Source organism: Nomascus leucogenys, chromosome 22a (assembly GCF_006542625.1).
Source record: "Nomascus leucogenys isolate Asia chromosome 22a, Asia_NLE_v1, whole genome shotgun sequence".
NCBI lineage: Eukaryota > Metazoa > Chordata > Mammalia > Primates > Hylobatidae > Nomascus > Nomascus leucogenys.
In genome coordinates, this window is record NC_044402.1 from 133,946,468 (window position 1) to 133,971,917 (window position 25,450).

Consider the following 25,450-nt stretch of genomic DNA (forward strand, 5'->3'; position numbering starts at 1 on the left):
GTTTAAACTTTCTTCTTTCCAAATTTATAAAAGTTATATGGGACTTTCTGCAAAAGTTCTAAATGCACAAAATCATGTGATCTCACCACTTGGAAGTGGCCAGCTGCTTACTCTAGAGTGTTTATCTTTATTTCTGTATATTTATGTCTTTACCTACGTGTACCCATGAGATCATGCTGAACCTTTTGGTTTACACCTGTGTTTTTTTTTCCCCCAGGACAATTTATAGTAGAGATTTGCTCACATCAGCTGATCTAAATGTTCATGATATTATTTAATAGCTATAGTAGCATTTTCTTGTATGATTTTATAATTTAGGCTTTACGGGCTGACTTTAGCGCCTGCCTGTGTAAGGTTTGACTCTAATAACAGCACTAGAACTTTTAAAGCTATTTTTCTTTATGTTATTAGGCCATCCCATCTAGACAAAAAGTATGCACCCTAATTTTAAAAATTATTCTTTTATAAGTCAGTCAAGGTGAGTAATTTTCCTCAAGTTTAGGATCTGATATTTTGAGTTAGTGTTAGTTTCAGGTGCTTTCAAGTTTTGTTTTATTTTATTTATTGATGGATTCATTGTTGATGTTGCTGATGCAAATGGGATTTTCCTTCCTCTGTCTAAACCTCTGCTTATTTTGTGTTGATGTAACTGCTCTTATTTTACTTGGAGTATTTGTAGTTTTCTCTACTAATTTATTTTTACCAACTGGGAAGAGACATTTTTAACCACATAAATAGATTTTTCTTTGATTCGTGGTTTTTAGAGTCTTTAATAGGAGTAGGTGTTGAATTTCATTGGAGTGTTCTGAACATCAGTTAATTAATTAATTAATTTTTTTGAGATGTAGTCTTCCTTTGTCACCCAGGCTGAAGTGTGGTGGTGTGATCTTGGCTCACTGCAACTTCCATCTCCCAGGTTCAAGGGATCCTCATGCCTCAGCCTCCCTAGTAGCCGGGATGATAGGCGTGCACCATTATGCCCAGCTAATTTTTGTAATTTTAGTAGAGATGGGGTTTCACCATATTGGCCAGGCTGGTCTCGAACTCCTGGCCTGGAGTGATCTACCCGCCTGAGCCTTCCAAAGTACTGGGATTACAGGCGTGAGCCACCGTGCCTGGCCTTGGGCATTAATTTAGATGTTCCTTTTGGTTTCAGTTATTTGCATATTTAAAAAATTATTCTTGGTAATATTGAATTTTACTCCTTAATCTTGTAATTTAGAATTTTCCCATTGGTGTGTATGCATTTGTTTTGGGTGAGAACGTAGCCTTGTTGCAGTTTTAAACAATTGTTTTTTCTATTTTTAATTTTAATGGATACATAATAGTTGGACATAATTGCGTTTTGATTTCAGAGTTAAACCAACCCCATAAAATTCATTTAGTAACTTTCTGTGAGTTTATGTTTTCTGCAACATTTTATGTAGCTTTGGGATTGGTTGTTTCTTAAGTTCGAGAGAATTTATTTTAAATTATTTGTCAAGAAGACTTTTTAGGGAGATAAGGCTGTAATAGAAATAAATCCTAAAATATTTATTTCTTGCATTTTAATCATTTGAGCCTTTTCACTTTTTGAGTCCACATCTGTAATTTACTTTCTCACTAATTTCACACCTTCAAATTTAGTAGCATGTACTGTTGTGTAGTTTAAACACCTGTGTCTCTGGTTGGATCTCCTCTGCATTTCTAATTTTGTTAGTTTAGTTTGCTTTTCTTGTCAGATTTCTTAAACTCTAGCATTTTTGTTTTCTTTGTTTTTAAAGAGAACTAGTTCTTAGATTATTGAACAATTCTCCTTTTCTGTTTCCTTTTTTTTTTTTTTTTTTTTTTTTGAGATGGAGTCTTGCTCTGTTGCCCAGGCTGGAAGGCTGAAGTGCAATGGCGTGATCTCGGCTCACTGCAACCTCTGCCTCCTGTGTTCAAACGATTCTTCTGCCTCAGCCTCCTGAGTAGCTGGGATTATAGGCACCTGCCACCACGCCTGGCTAATTTTTTTATATTTTTAGTTAGAGACGGGGTTTTGCCACGTTGGCCAGGCTGTTCTCAAACTCCTGACCTCAAGTGATCCACCCGCCTCGGCCTCCCAAAGTGCTGGGATTACAGGTGTGAGCCAGCCACCACGCCTGGCCTGTGTCCTTTTTTTTTTGAGACAGGGTCTTGCTCTGTTGCCCAGGCTGGAGTATAGTGCTATGATCTCGGCTCATGGCAACCTCTTCTTCCTGGGTTAAAGTGATTCTCCTGCTTCAGCCTCCTGAGTAGCTGGGATTACAGGCGTGTCCCACCATGCCTGGCTAATTTTTGTATTTTTAGTTAGAGATGGGTTTTCGCCATGTTGTCCAGGCTGGTCTTGACCTCCTGACCTCAAGTGGTCCTCCTGCCTCAGCCTCCCAAAGTGCTGGGATTACAGGTGTAAGGCACCATGCCAGGCCCTACTTTTCTGTTTTCTAATTCAGTGTCTGTATTTATGTATATTGGTTTTTTTTTTTTTTTTTTAGATGGAGTCTTGCTCTGTTGCCCAGGCTGGAGTGTAGTGGTGTGGTCTCGGCTCTCTGCAGCCTCCGCCTCCTGGGTTCCAGTGATTCTCCTGCCTCAGCCTGTTTGGTAGCTGGGATTACAGACACATGCCACCATGCCCAGCTAATTTTTTTATTTTTAGTAGAGACGGAGTTTCACCATGTTGACTAGGCTGGTCTCGAACTCCTGACCTCAGCGCCCGCCTCGGCCACCCAAAGTGCTGGGATTATAGGTGTGAGCCACCTTGCCCGGCTGTGTATTGGTTTTTATCTGTTGTAACTTACGAAATATGTTGTTCAAGTCCTCTTATGATCTTGTTTTTTATCGCTTGAGCTTCCATAGGCTGTTAATGAGGAGTTAGAATCTCTTTCAGGCCAATTACATTTAACACTTTGTTCATGTATTTCTAACAGTTTTCACCTTCTCCATTTGAAGCTTTGTTAAGCATGTAAATGTTTAAAAAGATAATACCCTCAATACTGAGTAATCATGTATTAATAAAGATTAATAAAGTAGTAGCTTTTTTTTTTTCTTTCGTAGACAAGGTCTTGCTCCATCACCTGGATTGGAGTGAAGTGGCACAATTATGACTCACTGCAGCCTTAAACTCCTGGGCTCAGGTTATCCTCCTGCCTCAGCCTCCCAGTTTGCTGGGACTACAGGTGCTTGACACCATGCCTGGCTAATTTTTACATTTTTTTGTAGAAGCAAGGTCTCACTATGTTGCTCAGGCTGGTGTCGAACTCCTGGCATCAAGTGATCCTCCTGCCTTGGCCTCCCATAGTGCTGGGATTAAAGAAGATCTTTTTCACAATGAGTAGTTTGTGTCATTAACTGTTCTCTGTTCTCTGGTATATATTAGTATTTCTAAGTCTTCTTTTCTTTGTTCAGAATTTACTTGATATACATGCCCCCCCACCCTTTTCCATCCTAACTTTTATCTTTAGTTTTCCTTATTATTTTGAATTTAATTCTTTTTTTTTTTTTTTTTCGAGATAGGCTCTTGGTCTGTTTCTCAGGCTGGAGTGCAGTGGTACAGTGGTACAGTGTTAGCTCACTGCAGCCTCAAACTCCTGGTCTCGAGAGATCTTCCTGCCTCACCCTTCCCAGTAGCTGGAACCACAGGCATTGTCACCACACCCAGCTAATTTTTTATTTTTTGTGGAGATGGGGTCTAACTATGTTGCCTCGGCTGGTCTCTAACTTCTGGCCCCAAGTGATCTGTCTTGGTGTCCTAAAGTGTTGGTATTACAGGCATGAACTGATGTGCCTGGCCTAGATTTAGTTCTTGTAAACAGTATGTTGTTAGAATCTGTTTTATTTCAGTCAGAAACCCTTTGCCTTGTAAATATTGTGCTTCACCCATTTTCTGCTGTCAGGATTCTTGCATATCTGATGCCTGTGTTTTGTGGCTGAATGTATTGTGCTTTCTTGTTTGTTTGTTTATTTATTTATTTATTTATTTACTTATTTATTTATTTTTGAGACAGGGTCTTGCCCTGTCACCCAGGCTGGAGTACAGTGGTGCAATCATGGCTCACTGCAGCTTCAACCTCCTAGGCTCAAGTAATCTTCCCACTTCAGCCTTCTGGGTAGCTGGGACTCCAGTCATATGTGACCATACCCAGATAATTTTTGTGTTCTTTTGTAGTGAAGGAGTTTCACGATGTCACCCAGGCTATTCTTGAACTTTGGGGTGCAAGTAGTCCGCCCACCTTGGGCTCCTGAAGTGCTGAGGTTACAGGCATGAGCCACCGCACCCAGCCATGCTTTCTTATTTTGATGGTCTCTTGGTACCTCTCTTCTACTTCTCTTCTGTGTTGTCTCTTAAACATTTAAAGTTCACAGATTTTCTTTTTTCTTTTCTTTTCTTTTTTCTCCTCCCCTCCCCTCCCCTCCCCACTTCTCTCTTTCTTTATCTTCCTTTCTTTCCCTTTCCCTTTTTTTTTTTTTTAAGAAAAATTTAAATTTAAGAGACAGGTCTTCCTCTGTCTCTGGGCTGGAGTGCAATGGCATGATCACCATTTACTGCAGCCTTGAAATCTCAGGCTCAAGCGATCCACCGGCCTCAGCCTCCCAAAATGTTGAGATTACAGGCATGAGCCACCGTGCCTGGCCAAGTTCACAAATTTTATTATGCTAGACCTGTTTGTAGCCAGCCCATATGGTGACATCCTTTTTTTGGTCAAGCTTTGTGTATTACTGAGGGTTTAGTCACAGAGAACATGCTACTCAATGCTTTGTTTCACTAGCTGTTATTCGGTTCATATCAAACCATGAAAATGAAAAAGGACTGAAGAACATGGAAGAAAAATAATGCAAAATGGTCTGTTTTCCAGAAAGGAATCAAATACGGTATTTTATTAGTGAGCTCCGAGAACATAGTATTTCCCAGTGTTGGTGTTGCAGGGGGTTGTTGGGAGCAGGCTCGATGCTGTTGCTGTCTTTGAAGGCATTTCTGCTCGAAGACTCAGAGTTGCCTTCTCTCTTGTGGAATGCGGGTTTGCTGACTGGTTGGTCTGGGATAGAGCAAGCCTGATTTCTTCCTGACTCCGGTTTGGGCTTTCCAGCTTTGAAAAACTATTTTTTCCTTCTTTTCTCTTACACTTAAAAAGAAAAAACGATTTTTGGTTCATGTGCTTTGTCTTGTTCTTTGGGAACTTGGCTTGTTTATTTAGTCATTGTTTTGGCAAGCATTTTTTGGGGGTCTACCCTGGGCCACACCATGCTGAGTGCTAAAGTTTCAATGGTGGGTAGAAATGGAGAGGAGCCACTCTGCATCAAGCTGATATTCTCGTGGGAGATCAGATAAGCACACACGTAGAGCCTTAGTTACAGGCTGAGACAAGCTCCGATGGAAGAGCACTACATGGTGCCTGATATGTGGAAGACCCCACGTGGCCTTGGGGAGGGGCGGGGCAGTCTTCTGAGAGGAAGTGAGGTCTCATAGCTGAGACATGAAGAATGATAGTGGTAAATCCACTGAGGGAAGCGTGAGCCTGAGAGGGTGCGTATGTCTGTGTGTTTGTGTCTGTCTATGTGTTTCTGTGTGTGTGTCTGTGTGTTTCTTGTGCAAATAGGCACCTTGGGAATGGGGCAGGTGGAGGGACCAGCAGTGCGAAGACCTCGGGATGGGGACACCATGTGGAATGTGCAAAGTGGTGGAAGGGCCAGGGTGGCTGATGGAGGCCAGAGCAAGAGGACACCAGAGGGGACCAGGGTGGCTGGCGGGGAGCGAGAGGACACCAGAGGGGACCCAAGGGTGGCTGGCGGGGGTCAGGGTGGCTGGCGGGGCCAGGGCGGCTGGCAGAGGCCGGAGTGAGAGGACTCCAGAGGGGACCAGGGCAGAGCTTGGGACTTACTCCTCAGGACTTGGGTTGCTGTTGAATAGTTTTATTTGGTGAAATTCTCAGATTTGCAGATGTCAGAAAGTTCTACTCTGGCTGTAGGGTGGAGGGTGAACTGGAAGGGGAGGGAGGTTTGTAGGATTGTTAGGAGAGAGTGGAGTGGAGAGTGCAGAGGTGTCTAGGGGGCAGTGGGAAGGCTGGTGATCAGGTCAGAAGGGGGTGGAGTAGATGAAGGTGTCAGGGCTTCTGCTGAGTGTGGCAGCAGGCTGGTTAAGTGAGCTCAGGAGTCCAGTAGAGGGACTGTGGGGTGGTGGGGGAGGCTTCTTTATCTTCCATGTCTGTCACATTCTTTAGCCTTATTTTGTTTAATTTGTTGGTTTTTTCCTAGTTCTAGTTATCAAAGTTTTTATATTGTTTGTTACTATATTTACTTGCAACCTCCCCTCCCAGCTCCCACCCCCCACCCCCGATTCTGGCATACTTTGTTTTTATCCTGGCTTATTCTTGTTTGATAGGTAAAATTTTTTTTTTTTTTTTTTGAGTTGGAGTCTCGCTCTGTTGCCCAGGCTGGAGTGCAGTGGTGCGATCTCAGCTCACTGCAAGCTCTGCCTCCCGGGTTCACGCCATTCTCCTGCCTCAGCCTCCTGAGTGGCTGGGAGTACAGGCGCCTGCCACCACACCCGGCTAATTTTTTTTTTTTTGTATTTTTAGTAGAGACGGGGTTTCACAGCGTTAGCCAGGGTGGTCTCAATCTCCTGACCTCGTGATCCGCCCGCCTCAGCCTCCCTAAGTACTGGGATTACAGGCGTGAGCCACCATGCCCGGCCGATAGGTAAAATATTTTTTAAAAGTTTTCTGTTTAACAAAGGCATTCCCTCCAGGGAAAGATTTTCCTTTGATCATCTCCATTTTCTCTTAGGTTTTCAAATGTTTTCATTGACTTAGGATTTCTCCCCTGATTTATTAAACTTTGAGTGTGTTTTAGTGATTTTAGTTGTTGTCTTCAAGTCTTATACTTGTTTGCTTTTTTTGAGACAGTCTCACTGTGTCGCCCAGGCTGGAGTGTAGTGATGTGATCTCAGCTTACTGCAACTTCCACCTTCTGGGTTCAAGTGATTCTTGTGCCTCAGCCTCCCGAGTAGTTGGGATTACAGGTGCCTGCCACCACACCCGGCTAGTTTTTGTATTTTTAGTAGAGATAGGTTTCACCATGTTGGCCGGGCTGGTCTTGAACTCCTGAGCTCAAGTGATCTGCCCGCCTCAGCCTCCCAAAGTGCTAGGATTACAGGTGTGAGCCACCATGCCCAGTTTTATCATCTTCCCTTAGCAGCCTAGAGGTGTGGAGCACTGCAAGACTGTAGGGTCCATTCGCGTTTTATGCTTTTATTTACTTATTTCTCCAAGTCAGTGTTTTTCGTCATTTTTAAACCCATGTTCTCTTTTGATGAAGGATTAATTTTTATTGCTTCATTTAATGTTGTTTGAAATTTCAAAATGCAGCAAAAGGAATAAAACCAATGGGCTTTATTCTCACCCTCCCTGACCCTCCTGGAGAGTCATTCCTACCTGTATTCCATTTGGTCTTATTTATTTATAATATATGCTACATGAGAGCAAGGATTTTTGTCTGTTTTGTTCATGGCTTTATACCAAGTGCCCAGCACACAGTAGGTGCACATAACTCTTTGTTGAACAGTGGCTTGGTCACCTCAAGTTCCAGAATGATTTGGGCCCTGCCCCTCATTCGGCTCTGCAGGATGCTTCCTGGGACCAGATGCTGGGCTTGGCTGCAAGATCAGGTCCTCCTTCCTGCAGGGCACAGTCCGTGTGCATCGCAGCAGCCACGGCAGGGCTGGGGAGGAACTGATGTGGGTTGCTTCTCTGGGCAGGGCATGGGGGATCCCTGCCTGTGGTGGGGGAAGGGGGTAAGACCACGCCAGAGCTGAGGAGCGTGGCTGTGGGGTGGAAGGGGCGCTTCTTGCCAGAGGGAGTGAGCGTGGGAGGTGCGCTGGGCAAGCAGCCTCTGAGGCGGGAAGTGCTTTCCAGGCTGGGGTGGGTTTGGGCTTTTTTTGTCAGAGCTGTGGGAAGCCATTAAGATTTTAAAGCAGGGTGGTAAAGTTGGGTTTTTGTTAGAAGAATCTGTCTGCTGCTGGAGGCGAGATCTGCAGGGCAGAGGTGGCTAGGTGGATGAGAAGGGGTGCAGAGTGGCCTTTCCCCCAACATGAGGATGTGGACAGCCCAGATGCACTTACGGAGGTGAGAGATGGGGCCTGAGAGAGCCATGCACTGCGGGCGGGCAGGGTCCATGCTTCTGCTGTTGTTGGTACTTTTATTTGTTTTGGGTGACTCTGGGAATTAGATATTAATAACAGTGTTGAAGGAACATACTGTATCATTGGCCATGATGCATGCTTCCTAGAAAGCAGCGCGTTCTCCAGAGGCCCAGTTCCTTCTCCTCACCGGGAGTGTTTTGGTATTGCTGGCCTTTCCAGTTCTAGAAATGTCCCCTCGGAGACTGACTTCATGGTGGCTGGTGTCAGAGTCTGTGTCCCTTGTGAAGGAGGCAGAATCAGAGCTAAATTCAATTCAGTGAAGATTTTCTAGACTAAGTAGGAAGAGGGCTCATCATCCGAAGTGGGCATGGGTGCTCCCCGTAGCCAGTCTCATCACTCACAGTGGGCGTGTGTGCCCCCGTAGCCAGGCTTTGTCCACAGGACAGTGGGAGGCAGTCAAGGCCTGAGCCCTGGCCAGGTCCCTCAGAGGGCAGGGAGCCTGGAGCTAGGAGAGAGTGGTGATGCATGGTGGCCATTTCCACTCCCACAGGGCCCTTTGCCCTTCACACCCAGTGCCCACTGCCCTGCCTGAGATGCCTCATGCCGTCCGGCCCTGGGCCTCCCTGGCCACCTGCTGGCATGGCCTCTCCCATTTCTGGGGGTGCCACTTCCTAACTGCCTCTCCTCTCACAGCTCTCCTTCCCTGCCCCCTGCCTTGGGTGGGATGTGGGCGGGATATAGTTTGAGTCCATCTCGGGTGCTGGTTTTATGGAGCACACATTTGACTCCCTCAGTGGGTGGTGGAGTGTGCAGACCTGAGCTCCCTGCGCTCTCTTGGGTAGCCCTGGCCCCCTCTCACGGGCAGGGCTGCTTGCACAGCTGGAGGGGAAGGCCTGAGCTGCTGTTTCTGGAGAGCTAGAGCTCGATAGGCCTGGACTGCCCAGGAGGCCCGTGGAAAGGCTGATCTTCCTCAGTTGTTCCAGCTGAGTGTGTATGGCCTCCTGATGCTACATGTTCAGTCGCCTTTTACTTCCTTTATGGGGGAAGTTTTATGCTACGCATATTTCCAAAGTGTGAGCTCCCCAGGGGAATCAGGGACTCTGTCTTCGAATGTCCAGGGTCTGTGTATCCTCCACCAGATAGAAGACCCAAGGCAACAGGACTGGGCTCCTTCTCTCCTTTTAATCTCTGAAAGTACGGGACCGTGCAAGGTAACTTCATGCTTTAAGGCAAGCCAGAGTGTGAATCCCAGCTCAGCTTCTTCCGAGCAGATGACCGGGGGCGAGTCACAGAACAGCTCGAAGCCTCCATTTTCTCATCTGAGAAATGGGGCTAGTAACCTGCCTTGTGGGATGGTTTGGTTGTAAGGACTAAATGAGTTAATGAATGTAGGCATGATATGTGTGTTTGTGCCTATTAACACTGTGATTATAGGCACTTACTGATTATTCAGTGAATGAATGGAAAGCAATAAACCAAACTCATTTATTATGTCATTTGGTACGTGGAAAATTTTCTTCTAGTTTGGTGTACTTAACGTTTCATACTTTCTCTGTTTACTGAATAATAACTTTAATTGAACAAAATCACTACTAATTAGTCCAGATTTCACTGGGCTTCAGTTAGTCTGGCTGTATTATTACTACTCCCTGGGTCATGGCAACTGCAGCTGAGGTGAACCTTAGAGAGGAAAGGTAAGTTTTACTTGAATATGCCTGAAATACAGAGCCATTCAGAAGGGTCATATTCTGCCCATTGTTAAAAGCGCTGTGAACTAAGGCTAGGCATGGTGGCTCACACCTGTAACGCCAGCACTTTGGGAAGCCGAGGCGGTGGATCACCTGAGGACAGCCTGACCAACATGATGAAACCCTGTCTCTACTAAAAATATAAAAATTAGGCGTGGTGGCGGGCGCCTGTAATCCCAGCTACTCGGGAGGCTGAGGCACAAGAATCACTTGAACCCAGGAGGTGGAGGTTGCAGTGAGCTGAGATCGCATCATTGCACTCCAGCCTGAGCAACAGAGCGAGACTGTCTCAAAAAAAAAAAAAAAAAAAAAAAAAAGCACTATAAACCATTGAGGGGCCCCTCGTTTCTTACCTAATGAAGTTCAGGGTCTGGTCCTCATGTGCCCTTCCAGCCTGGCCTCGCCCCAGCCAAGCCCAGTGCTTCTTAGGGAGCCCCCTGTGTGTACGGGTCACCTGCTGGCCCTGGCCTCTGGGGGTCTGTTTCCCCAAATTTTCCCCACCGACCCTGTCCGTTTCCTCCTCAGGGAAGCCTTCCTGTTCACACGGTGCTCAGGAAACTGCCGTATGCTTCTGTGGGGCTGTGGTTCTCAAACTTGGCCATTCCTGAGCGCCTTTTGGAACTTTCCCCAGAAATGTGCAAGTGGGTGCTTTTTCAAAGCTTTCCAAAATCTTAGGGTACAGCCACTTTGGGACCCCCCTCTTGAGGGTACTTTGTATCACTCATGTGATGCTACATTAGCACAAGCTCCCTAGTAATGTGTACTTGGCCACACCTTGAGCTCAAGGCCATGGAGTCTCTTGGCAGCTTAGGGTCCCCAGTGCTCTCTGCCCTTTGGGGTGACTATGTGTATGAATATGAGCTGGAAGAAGCAGGTTCTGTTGCTTCTTTTTGTTAGCACAACAGAGAGGATGTTGCCTCACCTCTTCCTTGGCAAGCCCCGCTGAAGAGGTGCTCACTATTGTGGACCCCTCTGTGGGCCAGGCTCCCCCTTTTACCATTTCCCAGCTCACGTCTGGCCAGCAGCTTGGGGACAGGGTTAGCCCCTGTGCTCTGTGTGTGCACTTTTAGCGAGTTTGCCAGCTGGAAAACTTGTTCATCCCAGAGAATGGAGGAATCATTTGACAAGTAAGGCATTACCCTGGCCACCTAATTTCAAATCAGTTGGAAAAGATGCAAGTTTTAGAACTTTTTTTTCCTTATTTGAACAATCCTGTATCACGGCAGACTCTCTACTGAGTGCCTGAGGGGGTGTACAGGGTAGATAAGTGTGTTCCCTGCTCTGGGAGACTTCTCACAGCATATAAAGAAGTAGTCCTAGTGCCCTGTCATAAGTAGAGTGGAAGAAGGTGCAAAGTACAGTCAGAGTGGTGGTGGTCAGCCTTGGGAGTGGAGGTAAGCTTCTCTGAGGAGGGGCATGAGAGCTGGATGTGGGGACGGATCCCTTTTGCAGAGAGGACTGGGGAAGAGTCAGGGAGTCAGGGGCATCCAGGGAATAGGTGGTAGGAGTGTCTGTTCATGTGACACACTAGCAGTGCCTGCTTTCCAGGTACAAATCCTCCTGTGTGGATTCATTTGTTAACTTAGTTCTTAAAGTGTTTGAATCATAGTAATGATTTTAAAGGAAATTTAAAATAGGGAGAAAATGGGCTGGGTGTGATGGCTCACGCCTGTAATCCCAGCACTTTGGGAGGCCAAGGCAGGTGGATCACCTGAGGTCAGGAGTTCAAGACCAGCCTAGCCAACATGGTGAAACCCCGTCTCTACCAAAAATACAAAAATTAGCTGGGTGTGGTGGCGGGTGCCTGTAATCCCAGCTACTCAGGAGGCTGATGTAGGGAGAATTGCTTGAACCCAGGAGGTGGAGGAGGCAGTGAGCCGAGATCTCACCGTTGCACTCCAGCCTGGGCGACAGAGCAAGACTCCATCTCAAAAATAAAAATAAAAGTAAAATAGGGAGAAAATGTTCCCACAGTAGCTCTGCAGTTGTTTTCTTTTTTTGTGTTTCTCTTCAGACTTTTTTTTTTTTTTAGATGGAGTCTCGCTCTGTTGCCCAGGCCAGAGTGTAGTGGCGCGATTTAGGCTCACTGCAACCTCTGCCTCCCGGGTTCAAGCAATTCTCCTGCCTCAGCCTCCTGAGTAGCTGGGATTACAGGCGTGTGCCACCACACCCAGCTAATTTTTTTGTAGTTTTAGTAGGGATGGGGTTTCACCATGCTGGCCAGGCCGGTCTCGAACTCCTGACCTCGTGATCCGCCCACCTTGGACTCCCAAAGTGCTGGGATTACAGGTGTGAGCCACTGCGCCCTTCCTCCCTTCAGAATTTTTAATAGGCAAACATTAAATTTTACATGTGTTATATACACATCAGTATATGTATAATTTTGTATTTTGGCTTTATTTGCTGTTTTATCGTAAGATTCCCCATATCACGAGTCTCTGTGATGATCATTTTTTACAGTGGCAGATATTTCACTGTGTAGATGTGTCATCACTGATCAGTTAAACTTTGTTTGCTCACTCTTGCAGCATTAGGAACTGAGAATGTTTCAGTTTTTCCTGTTGGAGATAATGCTAGAATGTGCATTTCAGATCACAGCAGGGACATTTAGGGAGGTGAGTTTGTTCTCCCCTGCAGAGCAGCTTCCATGCTGAGCCCTGTTTGCCCAGGAGAGGGTGCAGTTTGCCCTTCAGGAGCTGCTTTGGTTTGGTCTTGGGTCCCTTTTTGTTACCTGCCCTGAGAGTTGAGAAGACAAAACTTCCTCCTGCTTTGGGTGATTCTAGTTTGGTTCTGGTTTTCGGCTTTATTTTTGAGTATTTCTGTATTTCAGCTTCTGTTTACTTTCCACTATTTTAGATGGATCATAATTTGAACTTTCAGGTATCCTAAGCCTCCAGAATCTCTAGAGGATTGGCATTTCACATAACTTTTAAAAAGCAATATCAAGAAGAGGTTGGGTTGGTTGAAGGGAAGTGGACTGATCAGGGGACTCTGGCTTATATGACTAAGCTGGTGGAGGAAGGCATGTGAGCAGACGTTGGGTGAATGTCTGCTGTCCCAGTGGCACATCCTGGAATGAGGTTGGGTGGAGGGTGGGTAGAGAGCTGCCCCAGGTATGGAAGGTGGTAGAAGAAGAGTTGAGTACACACTTGTATCAGGGATGGGGCTGGTTTACGGGAATGGAACCAGCTTGAAAAGAAGGCAGAAAGTGAGAAGTGAATACTTGTTGGTATCATGTAAGAACAGAATGAAGAAAAGGACAGGCCGACCCTTGGTTTATTTTTAAATTTCAGGAAAATGGATTGGCCAAATAATGGGGATCGAAAATAAAGGGTGTTTTTATTATAAGCCAAGTAAAAATTAAATTTAAGATATGTATGTTGTTATGGTTTGATTGTGTCCTCCAAAGTTCATGTGTTGGAAACTGAATCGCCAGTGCAACAGTATTGAGAGGTAGAAACTTTAAGAAGTGATCAGTGCCAGGTGTAGTGGCTCACGCCTGTAATCTCAGCTCTTTAGGAGGCCAAGGCGGGCAGATCACCTGAGGTCGGGAGTTTGAGATCAGCCTGATCAACATGGAGAAACCCTGTCTCTACTAAAAATACAAAATTAGCCGGGTGTGGTGGCACATGCCTGTAATCCCAGCTACTTGGGAGGCTGAGGCAGGAGAATCACTTGAACCCAGGAGGCGGAGGTTTCAGTGAGCTGAGATTGTGCCATTGCACTCCAGCCTGGGCAACAAGAGTGAAACTCCGTCTAAAAAAAAAAAAAAAGAAAAAGAGGTGATCAGGCCAAGAGGGCTCTGCTCTGGGGATGGATTAATGCTGTTATTGTAGGGGTCAGTTCCTAATAAAGGGATGAGTTCATCCCCTCCCCCTTGCTCTCACTGTCACCGTTGATGCAGCATGAAGCCCCTCTCCAGATGCCGCACCATGCTCTTAGACTTTCAAACTATGAGGCAAATAAACTTCTCTTCATTTAAAATTACCTAGTCTGTGGTATTCTGTTATAGCAGTGCAAAACAGACTAAGACACATGTCTAGAGGGATGCTTATGTGTAATAGCTATATAATACTGCATATATAAAGGGCAGTTTATATTTAATGCTGGTAGAATATCATGAAGGTAGTGTATGTTAGAATTAGATTTAGCTACTCTATTAGTTTCTCATGGCCTCCATAACAAATTATCCGATAATATGAAACAAAAGAAATGCATTCTGTCACATTCCTGGAGGCCAGACATCTGAAATCATGGTGTTGGCAGGGCTGGGGTCCTAGGAGAAACTCTGTGACTTGCTTTGCCCAGCTCCTGGTAACTCCAGGCATTCCCTGGCTTGTGGCTGCATCACTTCAAGATCTGCCTCTGTCTCCACACGGCCTTGTCTTCCTTCTTCTTTGTCTTCTCCTCTGTTTCTTAAACGGACACCTGTCCTTGGATTTGGGGCCCACTCAGATAATCTAGGATAATCTCGTCTTCAGATCCTTAACTTGATTACATCTGCAAAGACTGTTTTTCTAAATAAGGTCACATTCACAGGTTCCAGAGATTAGAACATGGACATACGTTTTTGGAGGCCATCATTCGATGCCCTATAGCTACAAATAAGAATGGTGTGAACAGGCAAGGTTTTATTCTTTCACACCAAAGAAAGTAGTCCTTGGTCAGTATGGTCATTCTGCAAGGTCAACCGAGCCCTTCCAGAATGTGAGTCTTCTAGTCTAAGAGGCTATGAGGTGCTAGTCACCACTGTGTCTCCTGTTGTTGGACAGGGAGACGAGGAGAGGAGAAAGTATGTTGCCTGGTAGGAGTTCATAACCAGGATTCATGGCCGCCTCAGAGCGGTCTGTGGATATGACTATATTTTATTAAAATTGGTTTCCATTGTAATCATAAGTATTTTATTTTTGGCACTTAGAGAAATTCTGAGAAGGAGTTCATAGGCCTCACCAGACTGCCAGGAGGGATCCGTGGCACAGAACAGACGAAGAGCTCTTGTATGACTTCCCCAAAGTGTGACATGGCACTTCTGCGGACATCCTTCCAGTTGATCTTTAGTTATGTGCTCATACCATATAGCTGTCAGGATGGTTGCCCTGAAATAATCATATCAGAATAACCATGTTATGCAGAGAGAAGGGTGATTTTTCATGTCTGTATTTATGACCTCCTTTCCCCAAGTAATATTTTTGAAATAGTTTATGGTATCAAGAAGTTTGATGAAGTGTATCATGAAGAAGATCTTCCTTGTTAGCTGTGCGACCTAGGGCAGATACTTCATCTTTCTAAGACTCGATTTTCTCATCTGTGAAATGGGATAATACTGGACTCTATCTCAAAGGTCATTGGATTGGCACAGAAGTGCGTTCTGAATGTTTCCTAGTTTCTAATCTCCACCACCAGTCATCTCTACTAGTAGGAAAGTAATAGGGTTTAACTTGCTAACATGTAGCAGTTATTCTGATTTATAGAAATTTCAAAGGATTTCAAATGAGGCCAACTTTACAGATATATTAAAAAATAGCTTCTGTAGCAGAAGAGTAGATATCCGGAAAAAGTTATCCTTAAAAGTTTTCAGGCTATAATCAATACAAACAGGAAAAATAAAAGTTAAGGGAAAACCAAGTATAATTTAACATATAAGATGCCTTTAATTGGTAGCTAAATAAAAAGGAAGCTATGTAATGGATCAGAGTATTGCATTTAAATCTTGTCATGGCAGAGCACGGTGGCCCATGTCTGTAATCCCAGCATTTTGGGAGACCAAAGCAGGAGAATCACTTGAGCCTAGGAGTTTAAGACCAGCCTGGGCAGCATAACAAGATCCTGTCTCTACAAAAAATAAAAAAATTAGCCAGGTATGGAGGCATGCACCTGTAGTCCCAGCTACTTGGGAGGCTGAGGCGAGAGGATCACTTGAGCCCAGAAGTTCTAGGTTGCAGTGAGCTGTGATTGTACCACTGCACTCCAGCCTGGGCAACAGAGCGAGATCGTGTCTCAAAAAATAAAATAAATCTTGTCCATGTGGCATTCATATTTGTGGGGTGAATGAAAGTTCCCTAGTAGGCCTACCTAGTGTGAAACTGTGGCCGAGTTTCTCAGCTGTTTCTAGCAGACATCAACCCAGAGGATGGTTAGGACTGCTTCTCGGGTGAGGAACCATGATCTTTATCCAGATTTCAACATCAGTTTTCCTTTTTAACATGTTTGGATTTCAGATACTTTCTGGGCAAAATTCCTAAGCCAGTTAACTTTGGCTCAGAGAGAGGAAAACTGTATTTTTTTTTTTTTTTTTTTTTTTTGAGACGAGTCTTACCCTATTGCCCAGACTGGAGTGCTGTGCTGCGCTCTCAGCTCACTGCAACCTCCGCCTCCCGGGTTCAAGCAGTTCTCCTGCCTCAGCCTCCCAAGTAACTGGGTCTACAGGCATGTACCACTACACCTGGCAAACTTTGTATTTTTAGTAAAGACAGGGTTTCACCATGTTGGCCAGGCTGGTCTCGAACTCCTGACCTCAGGTGATCCACCCACCTCAGCCTCCCAAAGTGTTAGGATTACAGGCGTGAGTCACTGCGCCCAGCCAGAAAAACTGTATATAATTGGCAAATGTCTCTGCATAAAAGACTCTTCCCAATTGCTGCAACTGCCGGCCCAGGTCTGGGACAGGGAGAATTGTATTTGTGGGTCCCAGAAGTCCTCTTGAGTGTGAAGTGTCTTTGCTCTTCCCGTTGGGAAGCCCCACGTTCGTTAGCAGCTCCTGCCCCTGTAGGCAGCAGCTCCTGCCCCCGGGCTCACTTCTGCAAAGCAAGCCTGCCTCTATTTCTGCTCAAGTGCAGTGTTCCAGGAGAACCTGACTGCATGTCCCAGCTCTGCCAGCTCTCAGTGGTGGGTTCTTGGCCACCTGTAGCTTCATCCTCCCATCTGCCAGTGAGGGTGGTCCTACCTAGCACAGCAATGGTGGGGCAGTCAAGCACCGGGCAGAGTAGGTGCTCAGTGAATGAAATGCTGTGATTGTTCCACACATGCCATGGGCAGCAGTGCAGGCCTGCGGGATCAGGTGCAGAAGGAAGTTAACCCAGTGAATTCCACACCTGGTAATCCACGCTGTGTTCTCAGGTTAAAGAAGCAGGAAGAAGCAGGTGTTTAGTCAAATTGGTGGCTGTTTGCTACGTGTGGGGTTTTACTGAAGGCAGTGCCTGCTTCTGCAGCACAGCTGGTCTGAAAAGCCAGGTTGCTCCTTGTGAGGGCTTAGGGTTCGCTTCTAACAGTCACTCCAAGCAGGCACAGGGAGAAGATGCTGTCCTCTTCTGGCAGCCTGGCTGGTGAGCAGTGGAACCAATTGTGGTGTCTCTTCTTTATATTTAGAGTTTGGGGTGGGAGAAGACGCAGTTACTCGTCTGGGCTGCTTGTTTAGATTATCAGTGGGGTTTGCATTTGTGAAAGCTAAGCCATTTTCACCATATGATTGTGTGTGTTTGAGAAAGTATTTGTGTTAATTGTTAACACTTGTTATACTTGTTAATTGTTATGAACAAGTGTAGCATACTTGTTAATTGTCGGTATTTACAAATGGCAGAGAAAACAAAGTGGATAGTTGAGAGACTGTCATTGGATTATAGTAATTTAGTAAGGGAAAGAGTTCTTTGAGAAAAGACCTGGGGGAAGATACATGGATTTGATTGAATTTTTTCCTAGGGTGCCTAGGCAATGAATAATTTTTAGCCATCTTTACTCAGTATGCTTTTAAATGTGTCAGGGTGTGATTGAGCCAAGTCCCGTCTGTCTGTTTTTTTTTTTTCCTTGAAAGTTACAAAAATGGTATCATTCTCTAGGAAATCATGTTAAAAAAAAATCCCATGTTCCCGTCCCAGAATAACCTGGTGTTTCACAGTACATAGTGGTAGGATCTTTTTATTTCCTTGAAACAACTTGTTATCAAATTAAGATAATTTCCTGCTCTGTGGTAGGGAGACTGCTGTTTATTGATCCAGTCCTTCCTCCTCACCACACAGTTGAAGAACCTGGTTTGAAGTGTAAACCTAAAAAACATGTGATCCCCCCATACCTTTTTTTTTTTTTTTTAAGACAGGAGGAGGACTGTGGGAGTGGTTATCAGCAGATCTGTGCAGAAGGGTTGGCCCTGCAGACTGGGTCTGGTGTAGAATGTGCCCTGTGGGAGCTGCCTTCAGGCCTGTGGCAGGGTGTGTTAATCAGTGCTGGACTTTGTACAAGAAAAGTCGATGCTGTTTTCTTTTCTTTTACTTTTTTTAAATCTGGTAGAGATGGGGTCTCACCATGTTGTCCAGGCTGGTCAGCATGGTCAAATCCTCCTGCCTTGGCCTCCCAAAGTGCTGGGATTACAGGTGTGAGCCACTGTGCCTGGCCAATGCTGTTTTCTTTGTAGCCGAATTGTTCATTGGCTGCAAAGCTATAGAGGGTGGGTCAAGATAATTAGATGTTTGGAAAATAGTTAAGAGTGGGATTGGCTTTCATCCCATTCTTTGATTTTTTTTCTCTTTGGAAAAAGAGGGGCTCAAGGGACACTGACCTTGGAGGCAGGAGCCTTGGGGTTTGTCCTGCGCCCGTCATTGACCGGGATCGCTTCCTTGTCTGTAAATCAAGGTCATGGGTGCAGCTGACTTGCCAAGGCTGTTGCCAGCTTTGCTCTGCCTTCTGAGGAACTTGATGGTTTGCTTCGTGTGAAAACTTGATGTGAATAACTAACCTTGGGGTGATATCTAATCACACCAACGAAGAGATTGGGTATTTGTTTTTCCCAAATCCCTAAGTGCTGATTTCTCCAGGGCAGTACACAACCTCTTATCTTTAGCACTCACTTTGACTTGCATAAGTTTCCTGGCTTGGATGATAAGCTATGTGGTCACCCTGGTTATTCAGAGGAAGGTTCACAGTGTTCTTTAATGACTATTCTAATGCATGAAAACCATTTTTTGTGACTTCATTGAGGCATAATTGATGTACAATAAACTGCAGTATTTAAGGTGTACAGTTTGATAATTTTTATACACACATACTTTCTCTCTCTCTCTCTTCCTCATATGTACACTGAAGCTGTCACCATAGTCAAGATAACATTTCCATCACCCTGAGGATTTCCCTGTAATCCTTCCTTCTCTGCCTCTTCACAGGCAAACATGGATGGATTTGTTTTCTGTCATTGTAGATTACGCTGCATTTTTAAAAGAATGCTGTATAAATTGAGTAATGCAGCATGTACTTTTTTTTTTAAAATGTCTGGCTTCTTTCACTCAGCATAATGGTTTTGAGATTTTTCATGTTAGGAATATCAGTAGTCCATTGTATGGATATTCCAGCATTTGTCTATTCTATTGGTGGGCATTTAGGTAGTTTCTAGTTTTGGGTTATTACTAATAAAACTACAAACATTTGTATACAAGTCTTTATGTGGACATATTTTTATTTCTCTTGGGTAAACACCTTGAAGTGGAATTGCTGGATCATATAGTAGGTATATGTTTAACTTTTTAAGAGGCTGCTAAACTGTTTTCTGAAGTGGTGATCCAATTTTATATTTCCACCAGCAGTATATAGAGAGTTCCAGTTGCTCCACATCCTCACCAACACTTGGTGTGATCAGTCTTTTTAATTTTATGTGTCCTAATAGTTATGTAGTGTTATTCCATTGTGGCTTTAATTTCCATTTCCCTGATGACTAATGATGTCAACATCTTTTCATGTGTTTGTTGGGCATTTGTATCTTTTGTGAAATGTGTGCTAGAACATTTATCCATTTTTTTAATTGGGTTCTTATTGAGTTGTAAGACTATGTATTTCAGATGTAAGTCCTTTGTCTGATACATGTGTTGTGAATGTTTTTCTCAGTCTGTGGCTTGTGTTTTCTTTAATGACACTTTTACAACAGAAGTCTTTCTTTTTGGTGAAATTCAACTTATCAGTTTTTAAAATGGCTCATTCTTCTAGTATTCTATCCAGAAAACCCTTGTCTACCTCGGCTTGCAAAGCTTTTCTCCTATAAGTTTTGTAGTTTTAGGTTTTACAGTTGGGATTATTATTGATGTTCTTCCCCAAACCCCCTTATGGATGTTCAGTTTTTGTGGCAGCATTTATTGAAGATACATTCCATCCCTCATTTAATTACCTTTGCTGCCTTTTTTCAAAAGTCAGTTAAGCTTTTATTTTTGAGACTCTTTCCAGATTTTTTATTTTGTTTTATTGAACTATATTATGTCTACCTTTACCCAAATAATTCTACACTTTGTTGATTACTGTGGTTTTATAGGAAGTGTTGAAATTAGAGTCATCTTTGTTCTTTTCTAACATAGCTTTAGTTATTCCAAGTACTTAGCATTTTCATATAAATTTTAATATTAGTTTGTCAATTTCTGTAAGTGAGGCCTGCTAGAATTTTGTTTGAGAGTGTATTAAATCTGTAGATCAATTTGGGGAGAATTGCTATCTTAATAACATTGAATCTTTAATGATGTTGAGTTTTCCAGTGCATTAATATGTTCTCTCTCTCTATTTAGGTGCTTTAAATTTATCTCAGCGGTGCTTTGTAGTTTTCAGTGTAGATGTCTTTAACGTCTTTTGTTAGATTCATTTCAATGTAATTTATGTTTTTATTTTTATTAATTAAATGGAATTTATAAACATTTTATATCTAATTGTTTGCTGCTAATATATAAGAATACAGTGGATTTCGTGACCTTGCAAAATACTGCTTGTTTAATTCTAGTAGTCATTTTGTAGATTCCCTAGAAAGTTCTATATAAAGTTGTATCATTTGCAAATAGGGACAGCTTTACTTCTTCCTTTCTGACTCACATGCCTTTTATTTATTTTTCTTGCTTCATTGCAAAGGTTAAGGTTCCAGTACAGTGTTGAATAGGAGTAGCGACGGCAGGAATCCTTTCACCTTTTCTCCAGTCTTAACACGAAACAGTTCGGTTTTCATCATTATGTGTGATGTTAGCTGTAGGCTTTTTGTAGGTATCCTTTATCAGTTTGAGGATGTTCTTTACTTGATTGCTGACAGTTTTAATTATGAATGGGTGTTGAATTTTGTCAAATGCTTTTCTGCATTTATTGAAGTAAATAAGAGAGTCAGGCCAGGTATGGTGGCTCATGTCCATAATGTCCATAATCCCTGCATTTTGGGAGGCCGAAGCAGGTGGATCACTTGAGGCTAGGAGTTCAAGACTGGCCTGGCCAACATAGTGAAACCCCATCACTACTAAAAATACATATATATATATATATAGTGAGTCAGTGTTCCCCCGCCTCTGTTTTCTGATACAGTTTGTGTAAGTTTGGTGTCCTTTCTGAAATATTTGCTAGAGTTTACCCAGTGAAATGATGTAGGTATGCAGTTTTTTTGGGGGAAAGTTTTTGATAATACCCTGTGATTTTAATGTTCAGATTTTTTGTTTCTTGTGTCTGCAGTGACATTTTCTGCATTCTCTTCCTTTTCCATCTGATTTATGTCTGTTGGATGGAGAAGTAGAAACTTTATGAGAGAAGGGATATCTTGGGGCTTGTTGATCTGTTTTCATCCCAGCGCCCCCAAACCATGCCTGGCACCAAATAGCCACACTGTAAATGCCTGTGGGGTTAATTGATTTGTTGTTGCTCTATCTCTATTCCTTGGCACCTCTGGGAAGCATTTTTGTCTCCCCCCGTCCACATCGGACTGTGTTGTCACCGTGCTGTGACGGGAGCTGGCTGAGTCAGGCTGGCAGGCCATGGCTGCCCTGCATGCCATGCCCTCCCACGGCGGCTTTTCAAATTCTTGGCCATGTGCCCAGCGCTGGTACACAGACCCTCTGAGTCAGGGCTTGCCAATGGAAAAAATATTTTCAACCTTTTTTGGTCTTTTAAAATATTAAAACCTATAGTTGGAATTACTTCTTTTCATTTTTGCAATGTACTTGAAGTATCAGAGGAATAAGGAAAGCCATTGTAAGCTTGGTTAGTGGAAAGAGATAAACCACCTCTGAGCATCCAACTAAAATTAGGAAGCGGGTGGTTCTAGATGAGGGAGGATAATTCCAGCAGGCTCTTGACCTTGTATATGATTCCCTGACTGGGAATGTGGTCTGAGATGCCCTTTCCTGGACAGATTACAAATGACAGCCCCTGGAGCAAACACATGAATCAGCCAGGGAGTTAAAAAAGAACAGGGTAATTTGGACTGGGCCTCTCTCTTTTTGAGGACATAACTGCTGTGGCTACAGACTACATGCAGGTCCCCAGCATCTGGAAGGAGTCTGTACCCACTTAACCTTTGCATCCTAAGGGGACTGGGTCTTTGTGCACCAGCAGCAGCTGTAGAGGTTGGGCTTGGGAGTCAGGGGCTCCCTTATCAAAGCTGGGAAACTTAGAATAACAGCTGTGCTGTTCATGGACCTGTAGTCTCTCCTGTTAAGCAGAGTGCTGAGTTCATGTGATAGCAAACACAGCTCTGCCAGACCACAGGGTCACCAGGCAGGCACTCCATCCCTCCCTCCAGGAGGAGACCATGGCATGCCTTGGATGAGGTGACTTGGCCAACTGTCTTGTGGCCCCAGCTCCTGACATTACCATGTGATGACCGTGACACTTGGAAGAGAAATGTCTGAGGTATCGTGGTCCTGGGTCCTGTGGTACAGGACCTTGTCTCTGCGGTCCTGTACTTTTGCTTCACAATTATAAGAATTGAAAGTTTCAGGTTGTTTCAGGTATGTTTTTTCAAGAAGTGCAATAGTAGTGTGTTTATAGATGTTTTCCTTAGAGTTAGTTTTGGGGGAGAGAAGATGACTACCCTTCCATCCTGCAGATGGATTGGCTGGGGAATGAGGCCATCTCTTTGCAGAGTGAGCAGTGAACCATTTTTGTCTGTACACTGACCTGGGATTGATTTGGCATCCTGACCTTCCAGTCTGAGGGAGTTGGTAAGGGGCTGGAAGGACCCATTCTTTGTGTGTGTGGGTATTTTTTAGAGACGGGGTCTCGCTGTGTTGCCTGGGCCGGTCTGGAGCTGCCGAGTTCAAGCGATCCTCTTGCCTTGGCCTTCCGAGTAGCTGAGACTACAGGTACATGCTGGACCCACACTTTGGACTCTGTCCCTGCTGGCCTAGTTCTTTGCCAAGAGCAAAACTTGAGAGCACCCTCACACAGGTAACAGACCTTGTCAGGAGACATGGCTGTTTTCCCAGACAGCTGAGCTCTCAGACTAAAGCACAGAAAAGTTGGAGGACATGGGACTCCTTAGCCCACAAAAGAAACTCTATTTTAATTTTCCATGTGAAATAGGAGTAGGGTATGTTAGGGTAGGGCATCTTGGTTATGAGATGCCCACAGCAAGTGCCATCAGGGTGGCTGCCAGCTGCGTCATCTCCCTCAAAGAGCTTTCCTGGAACCCCTCTCCCTGGTGATGTCAGCTCCTTCACCTCCATTGCTGTCTAGCTGCAGGGGTGGTTGGAGACCCCGTATTTTAGCTAGGCCTTGCCAGAGGCCATTGGGATAGCAGGTCAATGGGTGAAGGAAGTTGTATAGGCAAATGGGAGTAATTATCTCTGATATTGATTTTTGTAGGAAATAGGCATAGATTAAGGCATAAATTTGAAAAGGCATAGATAGATTAATTAATTAATTAGAGATGAGGCTTCACTCTGTCGCCCTGTCTGGAGTGCAGTGGTGTGATCAAGGTTCACTGCAGCCTTGACCTCCTGGGCTCAAGTGATTCCCGCACCTTAGCCTACTGAGTAGCTGGGACCACAGGCAGGTACCACCATTCCCAGCTAATTTATAAATTTTTTTTGTAGAAACAGGGTTTCACTGTGTTGCCTAGGCTGGTCTTGAACACCTGGGCTCAAGGGATCCTCTTGCTTTGGCCTCCCAAGCGCTGGTTTGCAGGCATGAGCTGCTGCATCCAACCAGGCATAGATAAATTTAAAGACACCTTTTACTGTAGACAATTTGTAAAATAGAGAAAACCAGAGGGAAAAGAAAAAAAAAAATCTTCAGTCCTACCACTTGATATGTGAACCTCCAGTTTTCCCGGCTGCATGTGTCCTGCCTTTTTTAAACACAATACGATGACATCAGTATGTCCCCCTTTCCCTTATTTATGTTTTATTGTGGTAGAATACACATAACATAAAATTTAGCATCTTAACCATTTTTAAGAGTACAGTATAAATATGCCCTTTTATAAATTACTTGTTTTTCCCTCCTTGTGTGGCTTTGTTTTCTGCGTGGTAGCTATTCTGTGGTTTACTTAACCACTCTAAGTATTGAACACACAAACAGGCTTGAATCAATTCATTTGAAAAGGTGTGGACAAGACTTTGTCCTAAGGGTGACACCTGGCCCAGCCAGCAGATGCGATTGTTCTACCTTGGTCACCTTGCTTTGGGAAATTTTATTACTTAGTCAGGTTGACCTTCAGTGACCAAAAAAGTGGATGGTAGTGTCGAGGGCTTCGGATAGCTTATGAAACTCTTTTTCCTTCTCATCTTGTTACTTACCTCTTGATACTTACTTGTTAACTACAATGTTACTGTAGACGCCTTTGGGTATATGCAGATTTACCATCAGTTAATCCCAGAGAAAAATGGATAAATTATGACAGCATGGTGGCTGTCAGATTTAAGAATGCCAAAGCATTCCCGTTTCTCTCCCTCCACCCCATCCCTTCCAGACTTACTACCAGGGACCTTTGGTTTGCCTTTCCTTATCACCAGGACTCCGAGGTCTTTCAGCTCGTTGTTTCTTCTGTGCGGTAGCTGAAGGATGCAGGTACTCTGCCCTCCTGCTATGGTTTGTTTCTCTAGCGAGAAGTCCAGCAGCCCAGCAACTGAAAGCCAAGGTCACTAACGCAGGATGCAGTCAGCCCAGGAGGAGCACAGCCCTGGACATGAAGCCTCTGGTCTTACTTCTCCCACCTTCCTGCTACGGTGTGCATTGCGGCTGCAAGCTCTGCCTTGGAATTGCTTACTGTGTCTTAGTTCCGTTGTGCATTTTTTTGTTTTTTATTTTTTTGAGACAGTCTTGCTCTGTCATCCAGGCTGGAGTGCAGTTGTGTGATCACAGCTCACTGCAACCTCTGCCTCCTGGGCTCAACTGATTCTCCCTCCTCAGCCTCCTGAGTAGCTGGGACTAGAGGCACCTGCCACCACGCCTGGCTAATTTTTGTATTTTTAGTAGAGGTGGGATTTCACCATGTTGGCCAGACTGGTCTTGAACTCCTGATCTCAGGTGATTTGCCCACCTCAGCCTCCCAAAGTGCTGGGATTACAGTCATGAGCCCCTGCACCTAGCCCCCCTTGTGCATTTTTTAAAAGGTGAAGTTCTGTATTTACTGTAGTGTTTATGTGGTAAAAGTTGTTCATTTAAAAACATTTAATATTGCTGTTGTTCCATTAATGCTTGGTTACAAATTTGCATAGGTTCTCAGTGGCCTGCCCCAGCTCACCTATTCCCATGAGACTTCTTTTTACTTTTATTGTGCACTTTTGTAGAGTATGAGGGTTTTTAGGAACTCAAAAATTGCATTATAGCAAAAATACCTGGAAGGTTTTCCTGA

General features: G+C 44.3%; 1 protein-coding gene across 3 annotated transcripts in view; it reads left to right on the forward strand.

The window, feature by feature from the left end:
- Nucleotides 1-25,450, forward strand: part of DGKD (diacylglycerol kinase delta) — a 122,551-nt gene that overhangs the window by 40,683 nt on the left and 56,418 nt on the right. The window lies entirely within an intron of this gene.